At 31.7% G+C, this 24,624-nt stretch overlaps 1 protein-coding gene across 1 annotated transcript in view; it reads right to left on the reverse strand.

The window, feature by feature from the left end:
* LOC118189791 (ankyrin repeat and SOCS box protein 16-like) overlaps nucleotides 1-17,411 on the reverse strand; it is a 41,727-nt gene extending 24,316 nt beyond the window's left edge. The window contains exon 1 of the mRNA XM_085814505.1: nucleotides 17,275-17,411. The gene's annotated coding sequence lies outside the window, so the exon portion shown is untranslated. The remainder of the gene's footprint in view (nucleotides 1-17,274) is intronic.
* Between the last annotated feature and the right edge of the window lie 7,213 nt (nucleotides 17,412-24,624).

Genomic DNA, 24,624 nt, shown 5'->3' on the forward strand with positions numbered 1-24,624 from the left:
TATTAAATTACACTAAAAAGTCTTATTTGTAAATATTATATGTATTATTTGTAAGAAAAATATATTAATGTAAGGAGTATGTGTGAGAAGTTTTTGATTTTGTATTTTTGCTACATTACTATTTGTTGGATTTTAATGTTTTTGTAATGTAATGTAATTTGTTGAATTTTACAAAAGTTCATGTAATTTAATTCTCTCTCTCTCTGTATATATATATGAAATTTGTATTTATGTATATATATGAAATTTGGATTTATGTGTGTATCTTCAAATGTAACTTCAGTATCTAAATTGTCTGTAAGTACAGTGAAACCTCAATTAACGAATATAGTTTGTTCCTAGAGGTCATCTGAAATCTTTGTAAACCAAACCTAATTCTCCTTTAGGAACTTCTGTAAAATATATTATTGATTCATTCCTTCGCCTCAGATGATTGCAGATTTTAAACTTTTGCATTGGTAACATTTGCACCAGTTTACAATTGAAAAACCAGTGCAAATCGTTAAATCTAAACTAGAAAGAAACTAGTTCAGTAGTAGAGAAATATACATGTAGTAAAAAGAGTTGGTGATATAATTACAAGATAATGAGAAATGGAAAGGGAAGAGATATTGTTATTAATCTTTAAAATGAAATAGAAATAAACCTTGCTGATAGAAAAAAGGGTTACTTTTCCATTATACTCTCGCAAACTTAACAAATATCCTGAATTTATAGAAAATTACGAATTTAAAAAAAAATGTATGTAAGAATAGCATTATATATAATTTTTTAACATTATTTTACAAGGTAAATCGTCAGAAAAATTTAAAAAATAAACATTTATGTAATTTTTCTGTAACAGTGAAAATATAAGTACCTACATAATAAGGACGTTTGGCTAAATGGGTAAAAAAACTCAGTAAAATAAGGATTAAAAAAAATAATCAGTGTTTTTGTTTTTAAATTTCAAAGAAAAAAAATTTTTGTGACACTGTTCAAAGCATGTTTTGTCTTTTTGATACATGCATAGACTTACATTCCATGTTTCACACATGTATCTTCTATGATGTTTCTTCCTTGTGCTACAAAATATACACTGCCTGGATCTAAATTTCACTGGTATATGTCCTGTGTTATTTAGTTTCTTTTCATCAGATGACATTTGTGGTTTTTTATGTTAATGGGGAGGGCTTGGTCTTTTTGGCTTTGGTACGGATCATTCGTTTCCCCATTCATACTTATTTTATTCATATTTCATCCCAAAATATTCAGAAAATATTTTTAATTTAAATAAAACTTTAAGCGATTTCAATTTTTATTATAGCAAAGTATATTATTTACAATAAATTTAAACCACAGGAAATAATTTATAAAATCACAATACTAGCTTGGGGAGCAAGTGTGTTGAGGTCAGAGAAAACTCTCTGGTAAAAGATCAGTAATAAATCGATTTTCATTCAAAAATTTCGGAAAGAAGAAAAAAAAATTCGAAAATTGGTGGTTTCAGGGCACGACCACCGCGCGTCAAAGGATTTAGGCATGATATAGAAACAGAAAAGTCTTTAACTGTCAACTTCTTCAAAATCTCTGGTAATAATTTCTTCCAGATTGAATTCATTGTTTCATTAGTTACGTATTACAAGGCTTTGTCCATGAAAATTGAATAATAGAGAATATTAAAACTGCTCATTTTTGTTAGAAGTGACCTCAAAACATGTAGGAAATTCATTTATTGATAGCTTGTATGTTTGTCTTTCGAGACAGTTCTTTTTTTTTTGGTTAGGAAATTTGTTCATCGTGAAACATATTTGTAACCTGAGGTTCCACTATGCATTGAGCTGTGTTATGCTAATAAATTTTGACAATAACAATGTTTATTTTTTTTTTTTTTAAATTTACATGTGAAAAAAATTCTGAATGCTGTATTTGCTAACATTGCATCCTGCTCTATTTTCTTCTCAAGTTTTTTTTTTCAACATATTTAGACATGTAATTTATAGCTATATACAAAGTATAGAGAGATAAAAAAGTGCATTATGTAACTTAAAAGAATACAGTAGATGCTGCTTATTGTGGTCATGGTTAATGTTATTAATTGGATATTGTCATCGATGTGGTGAAGTCTCATTCATTTGTATATGAAAACTTGGAAAATACTTTGTTTATTGTGATCAACAATTCAGTTAATATTGTTTATTGTGATCAACAATTTAGTTAATATGTCCAGATTCATACAGAATGGATTTTTAAAATTTAACATTGCCAAATTAGATTAAAATAGATTTTAAAAAATTGTCAGGTGACACAGAAATGTTGCGAAGTGTGAGATTGGGTTTCCAAACACCTTGATTTCAACTTTAGTCATTTATTTAAAATCAGGTTTTAAAAAAAAAACAACTTTAGTTTGACGTATCCTATGAGGAACTCTACTGATTTTAAGAACAATCACACATAAGTCCTTTCTTTTTCAGAAGCCACTCTCCCCCCCAAAAAATCCTGAAAACACTGATGGCAAATTATGGTTGCATTTTTGCTTAATTTTACACTGGCAGTCTTCAAACAAAGGATGTATTTTTAATTTTAAGATTACGTGTACAGAAGCAGTAAAATAATATCCAGGAACATTATGAGCAGAACACATTTTTGCATTTTCTAATTAAAATGCTGTGAAAATACTTGTGTTCTTGATATTTTTTAATTAAATTAGTTAAATTCCATTTCCATTCTGAAGTGCTTTTTTAAAATTAATGTTATTATTCTGCTAATATTATGAAAATAGATATGAAAAAACATGATCACATTAAGTGGCACCTACTATGCAGTGATTTGAAAGTAATATTTGTATGTCTTCTTTGGGAATGTAGTATTTTAATTATTGTTACACCTCTTCATGTGTTCTTTTAAAACTGCTAAATTAATCACTGAATAAATTATAAATAACCATTTGCTTATTACCTTATAAAGTTAGAATTATCTCAAGCAGTATTTCTCACAAATTCTAAAGCATGATGAACAGGAAAGTCCTTGAACTAATATAAAAATGTGCAGAGGTTTTCAGATAGTTTTTAAGTTACATTTTAGGATTGGTAAACAAAGAATAATCTTATCACATATCTTACTTCTTTTCCTTTCAATATGAAATACTTTGTGAAGTGCATAATAGGAAATTTATTGCTACAGTATCTCACTCTATACAAAAAGATTCCATTATTTGAGATTTTATAATAAAAATTTCCTTCTTTTACTAGTTACGCAAATCATTTGAAAATTATCTTAATACGAAATGCATATCAAGCCATTTGTTGTGGATAATATATTAAGATATTGTTTTCCATGTAGATGCTTTTATTTGTGATTTGATGAATGGAAATGCATTCTACTGCTCAGACCCCACAGTTGATGATTTTTCTCATACTCTTACAAATGTGCAGTTTTAAGATTCCTGCATTCAGCACGTTAAAAGATATATTTATTGACATTTTTATGAAAATTTGCAGCATTGCTGTAAGCATTGAATAATGGTGCTTTAACATCATGCATTATTATCATTGGTACAGAATGATTTAGTTTGCTTTTCTTTTCAAATTTGCCACCCCCTCCTTTTTTTGGGGGAAAGCAAACAATGAATTTAATATGGAAAATAATCCCAAAATTTTCACATTCTCTCAAAACTGTTTTTAGTAGCCATAAGTGACAAATTCAGATTGTTTCCAAAACAATATTGACTGAATCTAAAATTTTCAGTCAGATATTGAATGTTTCTTAAAGAACTAACATAGATTGTTTGTTATTATATAGAAGTTATTTTTTTAACTATTATCTCTTAATCTCTAATATGTGCTCCTAAACATTGGGTATTACAGAGTTTATTATTTTATGAAAATTACTAATTTACAGAAATATGACATGTGTGAGATCTAAGTATTTAAATTTCAGAATAATTTGATTTCTAAAAGATATATTATTGTTGTAGTTTCTGCCATTAAAGCTATGCTAAGAATGTATGGTAGTATACATTCTTAGCATAGCTTTAATGGTTTCTCTCCTTTTTTTGTCTTTGCTATTTTTTCTGTATGATAAATCTAAAATTTTATGTATCTCTAAAACAAAAATTTATGAATATTTTACCTAATTTTTTGTTTAAATAGTAGAAAAAAGAATTTCTAATAAAACACATAAATTACAATAAAATTTTAAAATGTATTATTCTTAAAAAACACAAAAATAATTTCATCTAATTATTGTTATACTGTGTTAATTGATACATCTTTAAAAGTTAGCTCAGAGAAAACTTATTTGAAACAAAAGAGGGAAAAAGATTTTATCAGCGATTGTATGAAAAATCATACATTTGCTTGTTATATATTATGTTATAGTGATTTGATAATTGTGTATCTTAGTATGAAATTTTGTGTAAATAAATTTTTTAATATCTTAATTTATGTGTGTTGTCTTTATTTCTTTCAAGCTGAATAAGCAAAAATCTTTAATAAAATTGTATTGGAGAGTGCATCATTTATTTATTTTAAAATTGCTAACGGTTGATACGTATTTCAGACTATTAAATATATAGCCTTTGTGTGCTTTGCCATATCTCAGTAATTCTGTCATATGCAATAACAAACGTTACATTTATTAAATTGTGTACATACGTAATACATGGCATTTAAAATTAAATCATATTTTAAAGCCGTAATAAACGAAGTATTAAACTAATAGTAACTATTTATGAAATATTTAAGTATTAATATGAATAATTATGAAACGAAAAAAGTGGATGTAAAATAAAAAATCATATACTGCAAAGCAAAATTTTCAAAGAAAAAACAATAGTAAAAGCTAATTATCAAATAAAAGATTTACACTTTCTACTTCACGAGCGTTTAAAGTAAGATCGATTTTCCGCCTCGACTACACCCTGCGTGTTTGCTTCACCGCATACTGACTTGGATTCGAAATTTGCCTGAGGGCGAGCCAACTGGTTTATATTGTGTCTACGAGAGCTTGCCTTCTTTTCCCCTAGAGATTCTTTGGTTTAAATTCCAAAAACAACAAGTGAATACAATAACAGCAAAAGCAACTGAATGTTCATTTGCAGTACAGCTTGGTAGTTTAAAAACTAGTTAATAAAACTGCTGTTTGAAGAATATAATAATTTTAACACTTGCAAATCAAATAGTAAATAAGAATTTAATATCCAGACTCCTAACTTAGCAGCCCCACTAATGGCAGAGCAGTTAAAGACTACTGAATCTAGTAGTTTGTCTCAGAGTCCAACCCAGGCAAACAAGCTCACTGCATGATTTTTGTGATTTTCGCCATCTGCAACCTAAATATGAGCCAAATCTCCCAAATGACGAATTCTTCTCCTTATGCAGATAGCTTCCATGTGCTCTGCCATATTTAAATAACCAACTTAATTTAGCCTTTTTTTTTTTTTTTTTTTCTTTAAGTCAAGAACCCAGAAACTTGCAGAAAACTAGTACAGTTATCCAATCTGGAGGAATATGACAGATCCAGAACCAATAGTTGAATTCCCAATATACTCTGAACTTAGACTGTCAATTACTGATTATACTTAATTGGTCTCTTTGGTAAAGTTGACAAAAAGAGTACACAAGCAGGTGCTAAAACTTTTACATAAAATTAGCAATAAGTCCATAGAGAACAAATTTACAAATTCATATACAAGAAAAATTTTAATAAATTTAATATAACAGAAACAATAATGTGAAAAATAATGCAACAACAATCATAATTTATTGTATTACTAATATTTAGAATTCAGATCTCAAAAAATCAGAATTTGAATTTCAAAACTGTATTTATTCTAAATCCTGTTTACAAGAAAAAAAAAAAAAATATTTTGCTATGAAAGAAAGGGTCTTTGATGATAATATTAGTGGCCCTATCAAGTATAAACAGTTTAAGAAATTTACTATGCAGTTACATGAAGTTAAGTAAATGAAGAGGATAAAATGGCAAAAATAAAAATTTGCTCTTATAGGAGGTGAAAAAAATCTTTAAACTTTTGATTAACATTCTTTATAAATTAAAAAAAATTCCTTTCCTGTATTACTAATAAATATTTATTCGCAATATGAATAAAAATGAAAGTACAGTTGATCTTTACATTATGGTAACTTGGCGTTTTTTTGGCGAAAATTTGGCGACCAACTCTCCTACAGCAACCCTCTATTTTTTTCCCCGCCGCCATTTTGTCTTCACAAAGTAAAGACATGTTTCTTTTCTTTTTATCTACTAAACACTTCTTCCAACAATCTAGTAGCCGAATTACACTTATGCTAGAAATTTTATCAAACAAAACTGCTTAATCATGACAAATATTCACTGCAAAATTGGGAAAAAGTGCACAATACCATACTCCTTACGCGTTTTTCAAAATAACACATACACATAAACCATGTACACGGCGACTTATTTTTACTTAAAAAAACATCCCAGAATTGCACAAAAATGGCATTGCGCACATTCTTCACTATATCCATGTACACTGCTTTTTTCTCATAAATTAGAAAAATTTCACGAAAATACATGACAATTTTCTCAATCTTTAAACCCGGTAAAAAGAACATATATGAAATTACCTGATCGCGAAAAAGTATTTACCCTTTACAAATATGAACATTTCCACATATAAAATAAATAAAATATCCAAAAACTTTTACATCTAAATCATCTATTACATTATACACGTCACCAACGAATTCATACCGCAAGCATTACAAATACTTAGTATCAAATATTTAAATTATTTCCATGCACGTTTATTTCAACTTAAACGTATACCAAATTCCTACAAACATAAAATTCACAAAATAACTATCATTTAATTAAAATATCATTAAACCATGTACACGTCAACTTATTTTTACTTAAAAAACATTCCACAATTGCACAAAAATGGCATTGCACACACTTTTACTGAACTTTATCCATCTACACTGCTATTTTCTCATAAATTACAAAAATTTGCACGAAAATGCAAAAAAATTCTGTGAATCTTTAAACTTGGTATAAAGCACATATATGAAATTACCTGATTGCGAAAAAGTATATACCCTTTCCAAGGATGAACATTTCCACGTATAAAATAAATAAAATATCCAAAAACTTTTACCTCTAAATTATCTATTATATTATAAACGTCACCAACGAATTCATACTGCAAACATTACAAATGGTTACAAATACTTAGTGTCAAATATTTAAATTACTTCCATGCTCGTTTACTTCAACTGAAACGTATACCAAATTCCTACAAACATAAAATTCACAAAATAACTATAATTTAATTAAAATATCACTAAACCATGTACACGTCGACTTATTTTTACTTAAAAAAATACCAGAATTGCACAAAAATGGCATTGCGCACACTGTTCACTATATCCATGTACACTGCTTTTTTCTCATAAATTAAAAAAATTTCACGAAAATGCATGAAAATACTCAACGTATTCTACTCAAACGTATTCCAAAATACTACAAACATATAACTCACAAAATCACGATCATTAAATTAAAATATAATTAAATTAAAAAACACTACTTAAAATATAAATAAGCACATACATTAAATTAATAAAAATTAGATTTCAATCCTAATTACTTTAAACTAAATCATTGCTAATAACAATTTTCCAATAATACCATATTAATTTATTTACTCCTTACATTTAGAACAATGCATAAAAATAATATCCTCAAATGATTAAAAATACTAACTTACCTAATCTTCAGAATCTTCATTACGTGGCATGCACACTTCCACTATTTCACACAACACACAGTGAAGCTTAATATAAAATAATATAGTACTACAGTTTTCCAAATCCCCCCCCTTTTCCGATTAAAGAACTGTAATTCGTCCATTAATGTCACATGACATATCTCATGATCTCTCATTTCCCTCACACAAAATAATGCGTAATCGGAACTGAGTACTTCTCACATTATTACCAAAGTCCTAGTTAGTAACCTATATCGCCTCCAAAATGTCAACAAACTACCAGTTACCATATTCCAAAGATCAGCCAAAATTTAATTTAAAATTAACATAGAGAATTAGATTTTTGCAGCGTAATTTACGTGAGATGAGATCACTTGGGGTCACGTGATATGAACTGGCAAATCAGGATGTTGAACCATGAAAGCCTAGTAAACTTTTAAATTAATGTCTTTTTACAAATTTATTGTCTTTACTTATTGGCTTTTTACAAAATTTTTAACGATATTAAAATGTTTCTGCCTTCAAAATAAAAAATTCTTAGAACTAACATTTGTTAACATTTTTTATGCATATACTCTATATTGTCGCCAATAAAGTCTGCTTCGCGAGATTTCGCCGGCGAAACGGAAAAGTACCAAAATGACAAAGAAATTCCAATTTGAATAATCCAGTGAAAGTTTATTTGAAAATTTAAGATTCAAAATAACTGTTGCAATTCATTGAGGATTGTAACAAAGTGTGTAAACCACAACTGGCATTATGATTGCTTACAACAAACATGCCAAATTTGAAAATATGCCATTATATAAATTCTTTTATATCTTTAGAAATTTTAAATAAAAAACTAATTTTTTGCAAGTATGCCTAGATATGTATCTACTTGAAGATGATGATATACATTTTATAGGCTATAAACAAATTTTTTTACAAAAAATTTATTATTATTTAAAAATACAAATTTTTAAAATCGGAAAAATATTTGAATTTTATTTAGTTTAAACCTCAATTTTGGATTATGTATTAAGCAATTAAGGAAGTTAAATTTGAAATCGATATTATTAAATATATGAGAAATTCAATTAACACTGTCAGGTTACAATTTTGAATGCTCAGTTTTTAAAAAATGCTGCTACAATTTTCACAAAACTTGGCACTTCGGGATAATCTAGGAATTGAGATATAACAAAAAAGCTGGCATGTCATTTCAGAAAAAGCCTGATTAGTTGTTAAAATTAGCATGCTAGAATAAGGACAGATATAAATCTAACACAGTACACAGTTCGACATATGGGAGTGATCTAAAATCAAGACCTCAAAGTCACCAAGAATGTTTCTTTGTTTAAATTCTTTATGCATGCAGATATGATTTTTTCCCTCTTAAAAAAACATCTGGAGAATCCTGATTCTTAATTTTACATTGGCACTAAACAGAATACCTTATTATCAAAGAAACAATCATTTTAGCATAAATTTGTGTGATCAATAATTTGGCTCCATAGCTGCGTATCTGCTTAGCATACATCTCTAACTGAAACGCTTTACATAGAAACATCATTGATTTTACACAAACCAATATGTTATGATCCCTAGCACCAACCTGAAGTTTATTATATTATTATCATACGTTCATGAATACTACGCACCACTGAATAAGACGTGCACCCGATTTTTTCCCAATGCACCAAAAAAGAAAAAAGGTTAGTCTTTGGATTATGGTAACTTGGTGATTTTTTGGTGAAAATTTGGCGACCAACCCTGCTACAGCAACCTGCTAGTTTTTGTTTGAATGCCATTTTGTTTTCAGGAAGTAAAGACATTTTTTTTTTTTCTTTACTCAACTTTTTTTTCCCCAACAATCTGCTAGCCGAATTACGCTTATGCTAGAACTTTTATGGAACAAAAGTGCTTAATCATGACGAAGATCAGGTTCGAAATTGGGAGAAAGTGCAGAATCGCAAACTGCTTGCCACATTTTTAAGAATTGCACATACACGGTATCCATGTACACGTCGACCTATTTTCACTTAAAAAAAAAAAATCTCAGAATTGCACAAAAATGACATTGCGCACATTTTTGACTTTATCCATGTACACTGCTAAAGTCCTAGCTAGTAACCTTCATCGCCTTACCAAAATGTCGCCAAACTACCTGTTACCATATTCCAAAGATTAGCCAGAAAAAAATGTCCATGAATATGGTATGCATATTTTCATCAAGTGCACTGAAACTTAATTTACAGAAAAAGTCTCTATCTTAATTACGAGCATAAAGAAATATGATACAGATTGGCAGTTACCAGGAAAGAAAATCTGAGCTACCACCTGCAACTCCTGCCTAAGTATGTAGCAACATGTGCCCAGTAACATTTTAATGGGAAGGAATAAATCGGTTAGCAGAATTTAATTCTGCAGCAGAAAGAAAAACTGTTAATCTAAGTATATTATATAAAATTTTATTCGTTACACAATAGCTTCAGTCGGCAACAATCACTGCACTAAATATGGATTGAAAAGTCTTGAGTGATCCTTTAAAATCTACGGTAATCTAACTAAGACAGATAGCTTACCACATCATGGCAATTCTTCTCACTTCTTCAGTCTGGAAACAAAATATAGATTGTCAATCTTCCTTGCCTTTTGCACTGCTGGCATCACTGATATTTTCCAAACTGCCAGTATTCTCATCTCCCTTATCAGTTGAGCTCCAGTACTGCTGAAAATGTTATAACAAGCCAAGCTCGGCAAAAACCATTCAGAGAATAACAATTTGGTTGAAAGTACCGGTATATCCCCACAAATCCCTTGCCAGGATTTATTATTTGAGAGTATACAATAGCTTCACATTAAGTTATATTTTCTGGGGATATCGTAGCTTCAAAAAGAAATGATGGTACTTTTCCGTTTCGTTGGCACAAATCTCGCCAAGCAGACTTTATTGGCAACAACACATAAAAAATGTCAGTTCTAAGAAATTTTTATTTTAAAGGCATGAACATTTTAAGATCACTTAAAATTTTGTAAAAAGACATTAATTTAAGAATTTACTTTGCTTTCATGGTACAACATCTTGATTCGACGGTTCATATCATGTCACCCCAAGTGATCTCATCTCATGTAAACTACGTTACAAAAATCTAATTCTCTCAGTAATTATCTACATTCATTTCAAGTTAAATCTTAATTTGGAATACAAGTTTAAATGCACGAAATATTTCAATTCGTATGAATGGCTTACTCAGAAATTATGTAAAACCGCAGTGGTTTACTTCGCTTGTGCATTCTCATTAGAATCGATGAATTTAACCCTTGGCTTTGCCCTTTTCTATATTTTTGCCTTCGGGTGAGTGGTGTGATTGCATCCTAATTGACTTAATTACCACGAATGGTACCAGGGTATAAAATTGCACTATCTGGGTAAAAATTCTATGTAATTGTATGCCAGTATTGAAAGAAAAAAACAATCTGATAAGAAATGGCTGCGACCTGTTTTGAAAATGAAGCGTAAAAGATTACCAGCGGGGATATTTCGTTTGGTAATGGTCATATGATTTTTGGCGGCTTTATCGCTTGCACTGGCAAAATGGTGTTGGTGTATTTAATTATGGCAAAGCACACGAGGGCTATCTGCCTAAGGGGAGGAATGCCTTTCGTAGAGGACTTTCTAAGGGAAACTGGCTCGTGTACACATTACACATAGGGAAAACCACGAAAACGCCCATGCAGCCAGCCTGTTCACGGGATTCGAACCTCTGACCGAACTACCAGTGTTCAGCGACTTTACCGCTCGGCCGCTGGTGGGCACTGGCAAAATGGAAAAGTACCGAAATGATTTATGCCGAGCAACTTGTGTATTCGTGAACATACAGTATATTTTGCTTTCATCATTATACCATCATCCACACATTACAACATGAGCAATGACTCATGCAATGATGCCTAAACATTTTTTTGGTTGATCTTTACATTACGGTAACTTGGCGATTTTTTGGCGAAAATTTGGCAACCAACTCCCCTACAGCAACCCTCTATTTTTTTCCCCCGCCGCCATTTTGTCTTCACGAAGTAAAGACATGTTTCTTTTCTTCTTATCTACTGAACACTTCTTCCAACAATCTACTAGCCGAATTACACTTATGCTAGAAATTTTATCAAACAAAACTGCTTAATCATGACAAATATTCACTGCAAAATTCGGAAAAAGTGCACAATACCATACACCTTACGCGTTTTTCAAAATAACACATACACATAAACCATGTACACGCCGACTTATTTTTACTTAAAAAAACATCCCAGAATTGCACAAAAATGGCATTGCGCACACTCTTCACTATATCCATGTACACTGCTTTTTTCTCATAAATTCGAAAAATTTCACGAAAATACATGACAATTTTCTCAATCTTTAAACCCGGTAAAAAGAACATATATGAAATTACCTGATCGCGAAAAAGTATTTACCCTTTACAAATATGAACATTTCCACATATAAAATAAATAAAATATCCAAAAACTTTTACCTCTAAATCATCTATTACATTATACATGTCACCAACGAATTCATACATAAAGCATTACAAATATTTAGTATCAAATATTTAAATTATTTCCATGCACGTTTATTTCAACTCAAACGTAAACCAAATTCCTACAAGTATAAAATTCACAAAATAACTATCATTTCATTAAAATATAATTAAATTCAAAAACACCACTTAAAATATACATGAGCACATACATTCAATTAATAAAAATTACCTTACAATTCTAATTACTTTAAACTAAATCATTGCTAAGAACAATTTTCCCAATAATACCAAATTCCTTTCCACCTTACATTTCCAACAATGCATAAAAATAATTAAAAATACTAACTTACCTAATCTCCTTCAGAATCTTCATTACGTGGCGGATACACTTTTCTTCATTCTCTTTCAGAATCTTTAAAATCATACTTATCTTTCAAAGCAAGATACCACGTAAAATAAATAACATAATAAAACATGTTTATTTCTCTCTCACACAATCTTAAAAAACATTTCTTACTATCCTTTTCAATACCACTAAATACCCATTTCGAATTCACTTTACTTACGGCCATGGGATCCAAAAATTCACAAACACTATTTCACACAACACAGAATAAAGCCAAATACAAAATTCCCAGATTTTTCCCCATTAAAGAACAGTAATTCGTCCATTAAAATTACATGACATATCCCATGATCTCTCATTTCCCTCACACAAAATAATGCGTAATCAGAACTAAATACTACTCACATTCTTAACAAAGTCTAACTAACCTAATCTTCTTCCGAATCTTCCTTACATGGTGGATACACTTTTATTATGGATTCAATAAAATTACTGAACGATTTTTTTTTTCCGAATTTTTCCTCCAAACTTCCTCCGCTAAATAAAAAGCAAAATTCTCCTTCTCGCAATGCCTAGGAATGGCGCTTTTTATACCACTCCAGGTGCCCTCTATTGTGTTCGTATGCGCACCACTTTCCGGATCTTTAAAATAATACTTATGGTTTACAGCAAGATGCTTAAACCCTTCATCCTCCAAACATTGATATGATTTCCAACAATCTGAAATAATTATACTACCCGGTAAAATATATTCTTTTATAAAACTCAATAAACAATCTTTACTTCTATCTCGCACAACCTTAAAAAAACATTTATTACTACCCCTTTCAATCCCACCAAACACCCATTTTCCTTCCACTCTCCTACCTCTCTCATACTTACGCTTCCCAAACTTACTCTCATCAATTTCCACAATCACATTCATACCACCAAGCATACCCATATCATTTTCGCAAAATTCCACGCACACTTCCCTACAAAAAGAATTCCAATCAGCTGCAGTCCTACTACTAATTTCTAAATCCGAAATCCAATAGTCAACTGGCAATCTATTCACCCAATAATAAGAAATCAATAAAATCTCACCCATACTCAAACGACTTTCAGCAAACCACGTACCCTTCCTTATACTCCGTTTCACAAAATGTGCATTTTCACCAGATTTCTTGCACCGCCATTCAAACTTATCACTAATATCCTTCCTTTCACACAATCTCATTTCATTCCCACATTTTGGACATTCATACTTATCCGCAATTAAACCTACACTCATGCACCATTCAACCAATTCTTTTGAATTATCACACAAACGTATTAAAAATTTCGAATTTACTTTAGACAGCGCCATACAATCCCAAAATTATTCAACCCTACTTCACACAACACACAATGAAGCTTAATACAAAATAATATACATCCACAGATACTTCTCCAAATTCCCCCCTTTTCCGATTAAAGAACCGTAATTCGTCCATTAATATCACATGACATATCCCATGATCTCTCATTTCCCCCCCACAAAATAATGCGTAATCGGAACTCAGTACTCCTCACATTATTACCAAAGTCCCAGGTAGTAACCTTTATCGCCTCCAAAATGTCGCCAAACTACCAGTTACCGTAATGTAAAGATCAACCATTTTTTTTTTAATGTTTAGTACTTGAATATCAAAGAGTATGGTAACCCTTGACGATGATTAAAGATTTAAGTTAAATGTGCTAAGAAATGTTGACAAAGAAAAATTTAACAAAAATTTCTCTCCCTATACTAAAAACAGATTCTGTTAATGATACTCATAGGCCAAAAGATTACATTTAGTGCTATCTAAATTAATAACTGATTTAGTATTCATATAAACCCAAAACCGGCACCAGAGCTCATATGGCCACAACAAGTAGCAGAATTTAGGGTAGACAAATTTTTGGAATTTAGAGAAGCACAAAAGTTACAAAATTAATGTATAACAAAATTTTTAGAGTTTAGGACAAGCACAGGAACCCAAAATTTAGAACTTAGTGAGGCGCATGGTAGAAGAATTTAGGACCCACGGAGACTGCATCAGGCAGGAACATGTCTAATGCTGGCCCTTGATAAGCCTTATGTATATGTGGGAATTTATTCATTCAGCCTTAAGCAATGCAAGAAATAGATTAAGTATAACAAATAACTAAACTAACACAATTCAGGCCTAATTGTCTCTGCGGAAGAAAGACAAAATTTAGCCAAAAAACTTCGTATAGCAGATGGTTATTAAGCTAGGCTAGAATTATACTTTAACAATTCCAAGGAATTTCAGTTAATACAGCAGATTGTACTATCCTTAACTTTTTGATTTGATACAGCTTATTTTTTTCAGGCTGTTATTATTACAGCACTTTTATGAAAATTAGTGCTATTAGTGCTAAATTTTCATAAAAGTGCTGTAATAATGGCACACACAGCGAGGGTGTGCCATTGACGGGTTCAAAGCTAATGGCTCAATGCAAAATATTTCATGAAGAAATGCACTTAAAAATTGAGTGCACATAATCGATAGGTTGGACAAAGTTACGAAAAGCATTGGGACCCAAAATTTAGGGGGGGGGGCAAAATACTTTGAAATTTGGGATGTGCTTGTTAGCAGAATTTAGGACCTACAGATACTGCATCAGGTGATAAAATATCTATCACTAGCCCTCGATAAGCCTTACGTATATGTGGAAATTTATTTATAAGCCTTAAGCATAAAGCTTAAGCATGTGCAAGATAAGCTCAGATAAGCCTTAAGTATGTGCAAGAAATAGACGTAAATATAATACATTACTAAAACAACACAATTCAGGCTTAACTGTCTCACTATGTGATAGAAGCAAGACAAAATTTAGCGAAACAACTTGTCTTTCGTAGCCAATCTCATGATAGCTGATACTGAAGCTGCTGAACTATTTGCAGATTAATTTACTGAATTCACTAGTAGTGAAAAGTTCTTTCAACAAATTTATGCTGCAATATTGAAAGCCAATCTGTTTACAGCACATAAAACTGATACACAATAAGTATGTTTGAGAAATGGCAAAGCTTGTCTTTAATTAGACGCTTCATTATATTTTTGACTGTTTTCCACTTAACTCATTTTTATGAAAAATTACACCCTAAAATATGTGGTTAGTGAAAAATGCTTTTTTACATCTCACACCACAAACTCAAAAATATTTATTTACACATGGTAGTTTCAGTTTATGTTTTGCTACATCTTTTTCATCTTACTACAGGTTTTAACCTTTGATATTTATCAGATATTTAACATATTTAGTTATTAATAAAATGTTTATTTTAGTGGTTTTATTACATTTTTGGTCATTTGAAAGAGTTTCTCAAATGTTTTTAGCTGTGTCATATATAATGAAGATTATCAGTTAGTATTAATAAAGTGACATAATTAGAAATATTGGGTAAAGTGCAGAATCGCCCTCTTATTTGTTTAGCGCTTTTTACAAGAGTAAGAAGAATTGGATTTTTGTCAATTTTTTTTGACTTTTTAAGTGAAAATAGATCGATGTGTACACGGAGAAAGTCAAAAGAGTACACAATACCACTTTTGTGCAATTCTGTGATTTTTTTAAAGTGAAAATAGGTCGACGTGTACATGAATATCATGTATATGCAATTCTTAAAGACGCGCAAAGCAGTGGGTGATTCTGAACTTACCCCAAAATATTTAACTATTATTTAAACTAGTTATGTGATGAGCACAATTAATAGAACAGATATTCAACCTTCACTGATATTTTTAAAAAAATGCTACGAGATTATATTGTATATTCACATTTTATTATTTTTTTTTCACATATCAAATATTAATGTTGGACATTTCTGTTTAGTGACTTCAGTAAAAAATAAGTTTCTAACTTTCTTCACAGTTTTAACATTTTCCTCGATTTTCTCTATGCTTTATAGCGTAAAAAATTCTTTCAACATGAACAGATTTTAGTTTACAGCTCTGAATAAGGTTTTCATACACAAAGTACTTTTATTCCTAAACATTTTTCATGCAACTATGGATTTCTATCGCTCAAAATGAAGCCACTACCAGTAAACTTTTTTCCTGGGATAATACGGAATGGTATAGCGGCTGTACTTTGAATTTAAGAAACTGACATCTGCCTACTTTTCTTGCGTAGCTTCTATAGTTTCCTCTTTCCCACCTGCTAGTTAAAGAAGCACAACATACTTTGACATTTTTGAAAGATTGTTTTTAATATGTTATTAAAAAAATCAACTAATACCCTGACAAGACACATAGTTTAAATTATTAAACAACACTCGGAAAATCGTCCGACTTAAGACCACTTTCGTAGAGCACTCCTTACGGAAACTTATTAATTGTAGTAAGGGTCAGGGGCCAAGAACGAAAACGCGCGGCAATTTAACATATTCAGTGGTCTTAACAACTCGGTCTTGCGTGGGCCAATAAGTACCAATATCTTTTCTAAAGTATTTATTAAACTTAAAATACTGATCAACGTAACAGTCATTCTTTGAATAAAATGCTAGGTATGCTTCCCACCCCTTTTCTGATTACAATATTTTCCACTTGCAAAACACTTCAACTAGCTGCAGAAGTCAATTATCGTAACTCATATAATAAAATTCATATGTAAGAAAACATATAAAGTATACGTACATTTCATTCAAGCAAATTTTTAATACAAAGGTATTAATATCACTTGCAATACTCATGACATTTTTAAATTTTTAATTTCGTTTAACATCTCACACGAAAACAGTCTACACTTCGCTTTTAAGATAGCTACTGCCAAATTCGAATATGCAAACTTCATAAAGTTTATCCTTGAGAGAGAGGTGGTAATTAAATAAACGCTTTTCAAATCAGATCAAAGTGTTAAATTATTTTGTAACATTTTTTTGGTATAAATATGCAAAATAATAGTATCTGGAAAATTAAAATCCAAAGATTCATCACAGTGACGAAGTTTGAGCACAAGCAAAGTTTTAAGTAAAACTAAAGTGAGGACCTTGTATTGCTTAAAGAAAGCTGCTGTAATATGCTTTGCTGGATGTGAAAAGTAGAAAACTGTTTATTTTTTCCCTGAATGTGCTCGTATCATTTCTGAATGCCTTGCAAGGATTCATTTCTCTTCAGCCATAGTGTGCCTTGCCGTTTTCCCAATAAACCAAACCATTTTTGATAATTAAAAAGGAAACAACTATTTCTTGAATGTTTCACACACGAAAGGTTGCCTAAATCTATTCAAGGCCCACTATTGATAAAGCTCGAACTCCGTTATTGCATATTGCTATGTACGCATTCCATGGAATATGATTTTCAGACATAAAATTGTGGATTACTTTGAAAATTTATTTGCAGTTGCTCTATCATGAAGAGATTTGCAAAATGAATACTCTTCAGCAATTCGCTTATCTTCTTCGAAACGTATGCAAGATAATAATTAAACAAAGTTCGTTCTATTAATAGTTTCATACAACTGCAATGCGAAATACTCAATGTGTTTTATTTTTTGAATAAATGTCTCTTCTATGGAATTTGTCATTTCATGAATTTGGTTGATTTACTGTATTATTCGATAGCGAAATATTATTAAGTATATTAATCGCTTTCTTGTTGAATAATCTTAACATCTGCTGGTAATACACGATTTTCTCCAATGATATGAACCTGGGCCATCTTGGCAAGCCTTAGGCTTACTAGGTAACTGACTTTGATTTGAAATAACAAAACTTTTCAGTACTTGTTTACGATTTTTTAATTCTGATAATTTCCTTCTAATATATTCGTCAGATTTTGGCATGTTTAGATTCACGTCTTTTAAGAAACGATGGTTTTATACTTTGATTGAAAAATATTTCACCTCAAATAACACATCGAAGTTGGGGATTCATTTCACCTCCATTCGAAGTAAATCCAAATGAGAATTAACTTTCATTACATTTTCTATAAACAAATTTTCTTTTTCTTTCTTTTTAAATATTTTTAGTGCTAGTAGATAGTCCTGAACCCATCACATGTGAATCATCACTTTTCTGCTTAATCAAACTTATCCATTCTTCCATTTTGAATATCTAGGTTTGTTTTATTATTTTTCACACATATTCAAATGCACAATATATTCCGAGTTCTTCAACAACAAACGACGATATTCTTAAATAGCGTAGAAAAGTAAGGAGTATAAAGCAGCAAGAAGACAAAATACCTGCAGTTAGAGACAGGATATGGACGTCAAAAAATTATTGTAATTGAAAATACAGTAATATGAGGCTAGAAATAGTGGCGAATAAAGTGTAGACATTCTAATAAATCGATCAACTCTAAAAGAATTAATGGCATACTATTATGTTTTTATAGGAACTTATTTTTATTTCCTATTAAGTACAACATTCATTTCTATTACTCTTTTTAAAAATATCATTGGTAACAAATGTTGTTATGTCTATGGCTAAAAGAATAGTGAAAGTAAGAACGGATTATTTTGCTATTAGTCTATGAGCGGCTACTGACCTTGAACAAAGCTCAGATCGCATAACTTACGAGTGTTAGAGAAAAAATTTAAATAGGATGTTGGGTATTTAATTTTTGAATAGTTAAAAATATTTTGTTTCATTGCGTATCACGTATTTTTGTCCTGCATACCACAGGTTGAGAATCGCCAGTGGAACGTATTTACCGGTATGAAATATACAGTAACTACATTTGTCATTCCTGGGGTAATTTTTTGGAATTAATTATAATGATTAAATTTAACTAAAAACAAAATGTCTGCATAAATTTCTCATTCTTCAACCTGTTACTGTTACTAAATGACTGGATTTCACTTCCCACAAATACATGCAAATGCTTTTAAGGGTTAAAGGGACTTGTATTATGTACAAGGACGTATTCTTATTCTTGTTTCGCACGGATAGATATGCAAGGTGTGACACAAAAGAAATGAGACTGGTCCAATAAATCATTGTACTTACAAAATCAGTTTTCTGTGACATTATCACCTTCAAAGTAGTCCCCTTCAGCATTCACACACTTCTGCATTCGGTGCTGCCACTGCTGGCAACAGTTCTGGAACGAGGTTTCTGGAAGGCCTCTCAGGAGATTCTTCGTCTTTTCCTGAACCTCTTCAGTTGAGGTAAAATGGGTTCCCTTTAAGTAAGATTTAACTTTAGGAAATAAAAAAGGCCCATAGAGCCAAATCGGGTGAATAAGGAGGATGCCCATCACAGTAATGTTTTTCCTGGTGAGAAACTGCTTGGCAGATAGGGCCGTATGAGCGGGAGCATTGTTCTGGTGCAACAGCCATCCATCACTCCACAACTGTGGCCTTTTTTTCTCTAATTTTTTTACGAAGTTCTGTTAGCACTTCATTGCAGTAGTACTGATTAACAGTCTGACCACTTGGAACCCATTCAATCATGATAAACGTCCAAGAGGTCACTAAGCACATTCATCATCTTCCACACTGGCCCTTCCCCCTTGAAAACCGCTCATGCCATTCAAACACACGTGCGTGAGACAAAGTTTCATCTCCATAACCCTCGGTTAACATTTGAAATGTTTCCTCCGTGGTTTCAGGTTTCACAAGAAACTTGATGTTGATTCTCTGTTTGGTTTTTCCTTAGAAAATTTTTCAAGCTAGTCTCGTTTGTCGTCACACTACGTATTATGTACACTTTAAAACATGCTACCATATTTAACAAAAAAAATCGTTTCAGAAATTTTAATTTTTACAAAACATTTAATTAATATCTAATGAAAAAATTTCCGTTTAATTTCTTAATATAAGCTATTTGCATATTTTGATATAATTTTGATATTAGAAAATTTATGAAGGGTTTCTTCTGAGGAGTTAAAATTTTTGAATTATGAAAATTTTCAATGACCCCTTCTAGAAATCTTTTTTTAGTTCTGGTAGCATTTGGTACAATCTAACACCTGTATGCATCAGTAATACTTCAATTTTTATCTCACATATAAATGTTGGGTTTCCTTTGCGTTTTTAGCAGGGTCTTAGAATAGAGCACTATAACCCACTTCAGGCAGGGTTTTAGCTAGTGTCACTTTTTTTCCTTTGGAGTTTATGCACTGGCTTTCCTGTTGCTTTGCGCTGGAGATTGAGATAAAGCGCATAAACTTGTAGAGATATTAGGATTTTTTTGAAAGCCAGAGAAATGAAAAATTAGCAAACACCTTCGCGGGGAATCGAACCTCGGGCCTCTGGAATACCGGCCCAGCGTGCAGAACCACTACACCACGAAGGCACACTAGGAGAGCGGGAGGAATACCATATAAACTCATTTTTGCATTTGGAGAACCTTGCTCTGTAGATGAGGGGGCTGAGTTTGAATTGCACCGCTCATATGGCCTCCTCTTTGGCCAGGACTGTTAGCACGTTCTTCGGTCGCGCTCGCGGCGCTTCGTTTGAGGTGGGCTTTAAGAGGTTATCACATATGACTACAGTCCCTACTAGACGGGACTTTTTAAAGAAACGAAATTCTGGTAGCACTGGTTTAAACGGGAGGATTCCTAGAAAAAAGAGCCTTGCTGGAAGCGAAGCCCCGCGTAGCTACGTAATCGATGTTACCGCTACTCGGGATTGTTTCAAACCTCATCGAAAATGTCTCAGCTGGATCTCTATCCCGGATAGAGACAACCAATCGGACGAAAGTTCTGCTTCTGAAGGTTCACGTGATCCCAATCTGAGGGACAATTGATTACAGTTTGGCATTCCAGTCTTTGTAGTAAGTGAAAATGGTAACCTAGCTACGTGAGTCTCCTGGAACTATACGGGTTCTAAGAATTATCCCTTTCGACGTCAAGTCCGGCGTAGCCGAAATATAATGTGACAGCCCACTGGGCGAGATCTTGGCTCCGTTAGACAGAATTTTTCGGAACGGTCGGTGGACTCCCTGCGTTTTTGAAAATTTTTCTCGGTCAAGCTTATTAAAAAACGGTTTGCGGCAATACATTCCTCGAAAACTTTGCTATCATTTAAAAGACATTTTCTGATTTTCAGTGTTGTTTGAAAAGATCTCGCTGCTAATGTTTAAGGGGACTCATACACCTTAAAACCCATAAGATGTTCGAATAGGTGACTGTTGCAAGAATTGGGATAACTTATTTATTTTAAAAGCAATTACTACCAACTTTTTACAGCTGACTACATAATATAGCTGCTTTCTGAAATAGTAATCAGAACGTTTGTGTTGCCACAAATATTTTTATAATTTAATCACCTTTGTGACAACATTTTTCGCCATGTTTCCAACTTGCGCGCACAGTTTAAAACATTCTGTTTCATAATTTAATTCCATATTTAATATATAGCTTTTATAACATTTGGAAACTACTGTGAACCTAAAATTCTAAAAATTTCATGTTAAATTTTTGTTTTATTTTGAGTTAAGTTTATAAAATGTATTTTATTAAAAATGTTTTAATGTTTTCGTCCATAAAATTTTTCAATATTAAAATATTCATTAGATTGTTGGTTCAGTTAGAAAGTAGTGCCCATATAAAGAATTCCATCAAATTTCATGTATGTACCAGTAGCCATTTTTAAGATATCATGCGCGCAAGATGGAAAGATGGCGAAATATTTTGTCACAAAGAGGATTAAATTACAAAAATATTTGTGGCAACACAAACGTTCTGGTTACTATTTTCCAAAGCAGCTATATTATGCAGTCAGATGTAAAAAGTTGGAAGTAATTGCTTTTAAAATAAATAAAATATCCCAATTCTTGCAACAGTCACATATTCGAAGATCATAAGGAGTTTAAGGTGTATGAGTCCCCTTAACACATGTCAACTTTGGTCGAAGTTATCTCCGGATCTACAGACATAATTGAGTAACGCATCTACAAACATAATTGAGTAACCGGAATGTTTTTCACGAGGAGACCTTTCATTTGCCTAAGTACGAGACTCTATCAATAATAGAATAGGAGTATGTTTTTTCGGTTTTTTTCTCAATATTGATTGGCAAGGCTCAATCTCACGGCAGCTGTGATACATATTAAAAGATCAAAATGTACAAAATTTGCGCTTAAGACAAACTATTATTACAAAATTGAATTTTTTTTGACCCTGTGGTTATTTGAACATGAGTTACCCCTCCTCATGTAAAACCCATGTAAATTTTGGTATGAGATATCACAGGGTCTATTGCACCTACGAATATAATTGAAAAACCGAAATTTTCTACTCGAGGATACCTTTAATGTGCCGCAAGAACAATCATTTTATCTTAATTAATTTAGAAGTCAAACAACAAAAATCAGAGTTATGTTTTCAAATTTTCACGGGATTAATTTCGGTGGTTTTACTGAAGCAACATTCTCAACTGCAAAAGCCCAAACGAACGAAATAAGATTCATTTGCGCTTTTGCAGCTGAGGTTGATGATTCGGTAAAACCTTTGAAACTAGTCGTGTGAAAATTTTAAAACATAACGGATTTTTGTTGTTTGACTTCGAAATTAATACTTGTTCAGGCCTGTTATTCTATCTACAATAATCATTCTATCTACAATAGGACGGAAGTTCCTTTCTTTTTTATTCTTGATTAATAATCGAAAATGTCTAGGCAACTGTCATACTTATTAAAAAACGAAAATACGCAAAATATTGTACTTAGACGAACTAGCATTTAACCCTTTCGGTACATAAAATATACCCGGTTTTTTGTCAATTTTTTAACCTCCTCAAAATGCTAATTTTTCTACACTAAAAGCTATAATCGTCAGTTTCTAGTGTTTCCTTTCGATTCTAAATGGCAGCACCACCCTATGAATGCTCAATATTTTGAAGTTATGAAAGTAATATACCTCGTTCCAAGGTATAATGTTTGAAGATTCATAAATTCTATTGGAGGGGAAGAAAAAATTCAAAAGCTGCAACATATGACGTACACATGCTGAATCTTATAGCCTTACTTCATTTCAGTCAGAAGTGATAATTAACAAAAGATTATTTATACGATTTTAAAACCGGCTGGGGGTACCACGCAAGTGGATAGCAGAACCAGTCTTCTCCTTTTCTACTTTGTGAGATGACAGAATTTCTTTAGATTATAACAGTTTATGATGTAATAATTTTTTGTGATTAATTTATTTAATGTTCAAGATTCAACATTATGTTCATAAAAGGACGGAGAGTTTACTGACCCTGCGCTAGGACTGAATACAAGTATATTAGTTTCTTTTTATTCTTTGTTTAATCTATTCGAGTTTCATTCGTCTCTGTTTAGCAAAAATTTTAATTTCAGCACTTCACCCTTTCCAAAGAGAATGACTCATCGATTTCAAAATTGTCCTCTGGGGTCAAAACTTTATACAATTGTAGTTGTTAAATGGGGCATGTTAGCCCCGAAAGACACCCATTGCTTCGTGTTTCCCAAAATCCTAGAATGCAGGGAAAATGAAAAGAGGTGATTGACAACTAATTTCTCATTTTGGGTTCACGCCTTCTTCCCTCTGTGTGATAAGATCACACAAAAGGAAAGCTCACTTAAAAATACGGGAAATTGAAATGCACTTAAGGTCCATCTCTTAATGTAATCACAAAAACTGCTGTTTTGAAAGCATGCTTTTATTCTTTAGGGTATGGTCTTTGTTAATTTCAGATGAAAGACTAGCGAACGCAAGAGAAATTTGCCCTCTGGGTTAGGATACAAACAGGTTGTTTTCGAAATAAATTTTCACAGTTGGTGAAAGGAGCGAAAATATTTCTAAGGCCCGTTTTAGATGCAAACCAAAATTTATCCAAAAGTTGAAAAGGAGCTCCCAGGAGGCCAAAGCGGTTGAAAATCGAAAGAAGAGCTTTGAGCTATGTCAGATAATAAAATTGTTTAACGGCGCTTCTTTCTGAACAAAAAGATACATTATAACTTATATTTACAAAAAATAAAAAGGGACCCTTAAGCTTCGTTCAGACGAGGGCTTAAAGGGAATAAGTAGTTAAAGCCGAGCTCCGTTGCCAAGGCAACCAGTCTGTGCAACGTCAGA

The sequence above is a fragment of the Stegodyphus dumicola genome, chromosome 4 (assembly GCF_044657685.1).
Source record: "Stegodyphus dumicola isolate Sdum_Otavi_A_Nest chromosome 4, ASM4465768v1".
NCBI classification, from domain to species: domain Eukaryota; kingdom Metazoa; phylum Arthropoda; class Arachnida; order Araneae; family Eresidae; genus Stegodyphus; species Stegodyphus dumicola.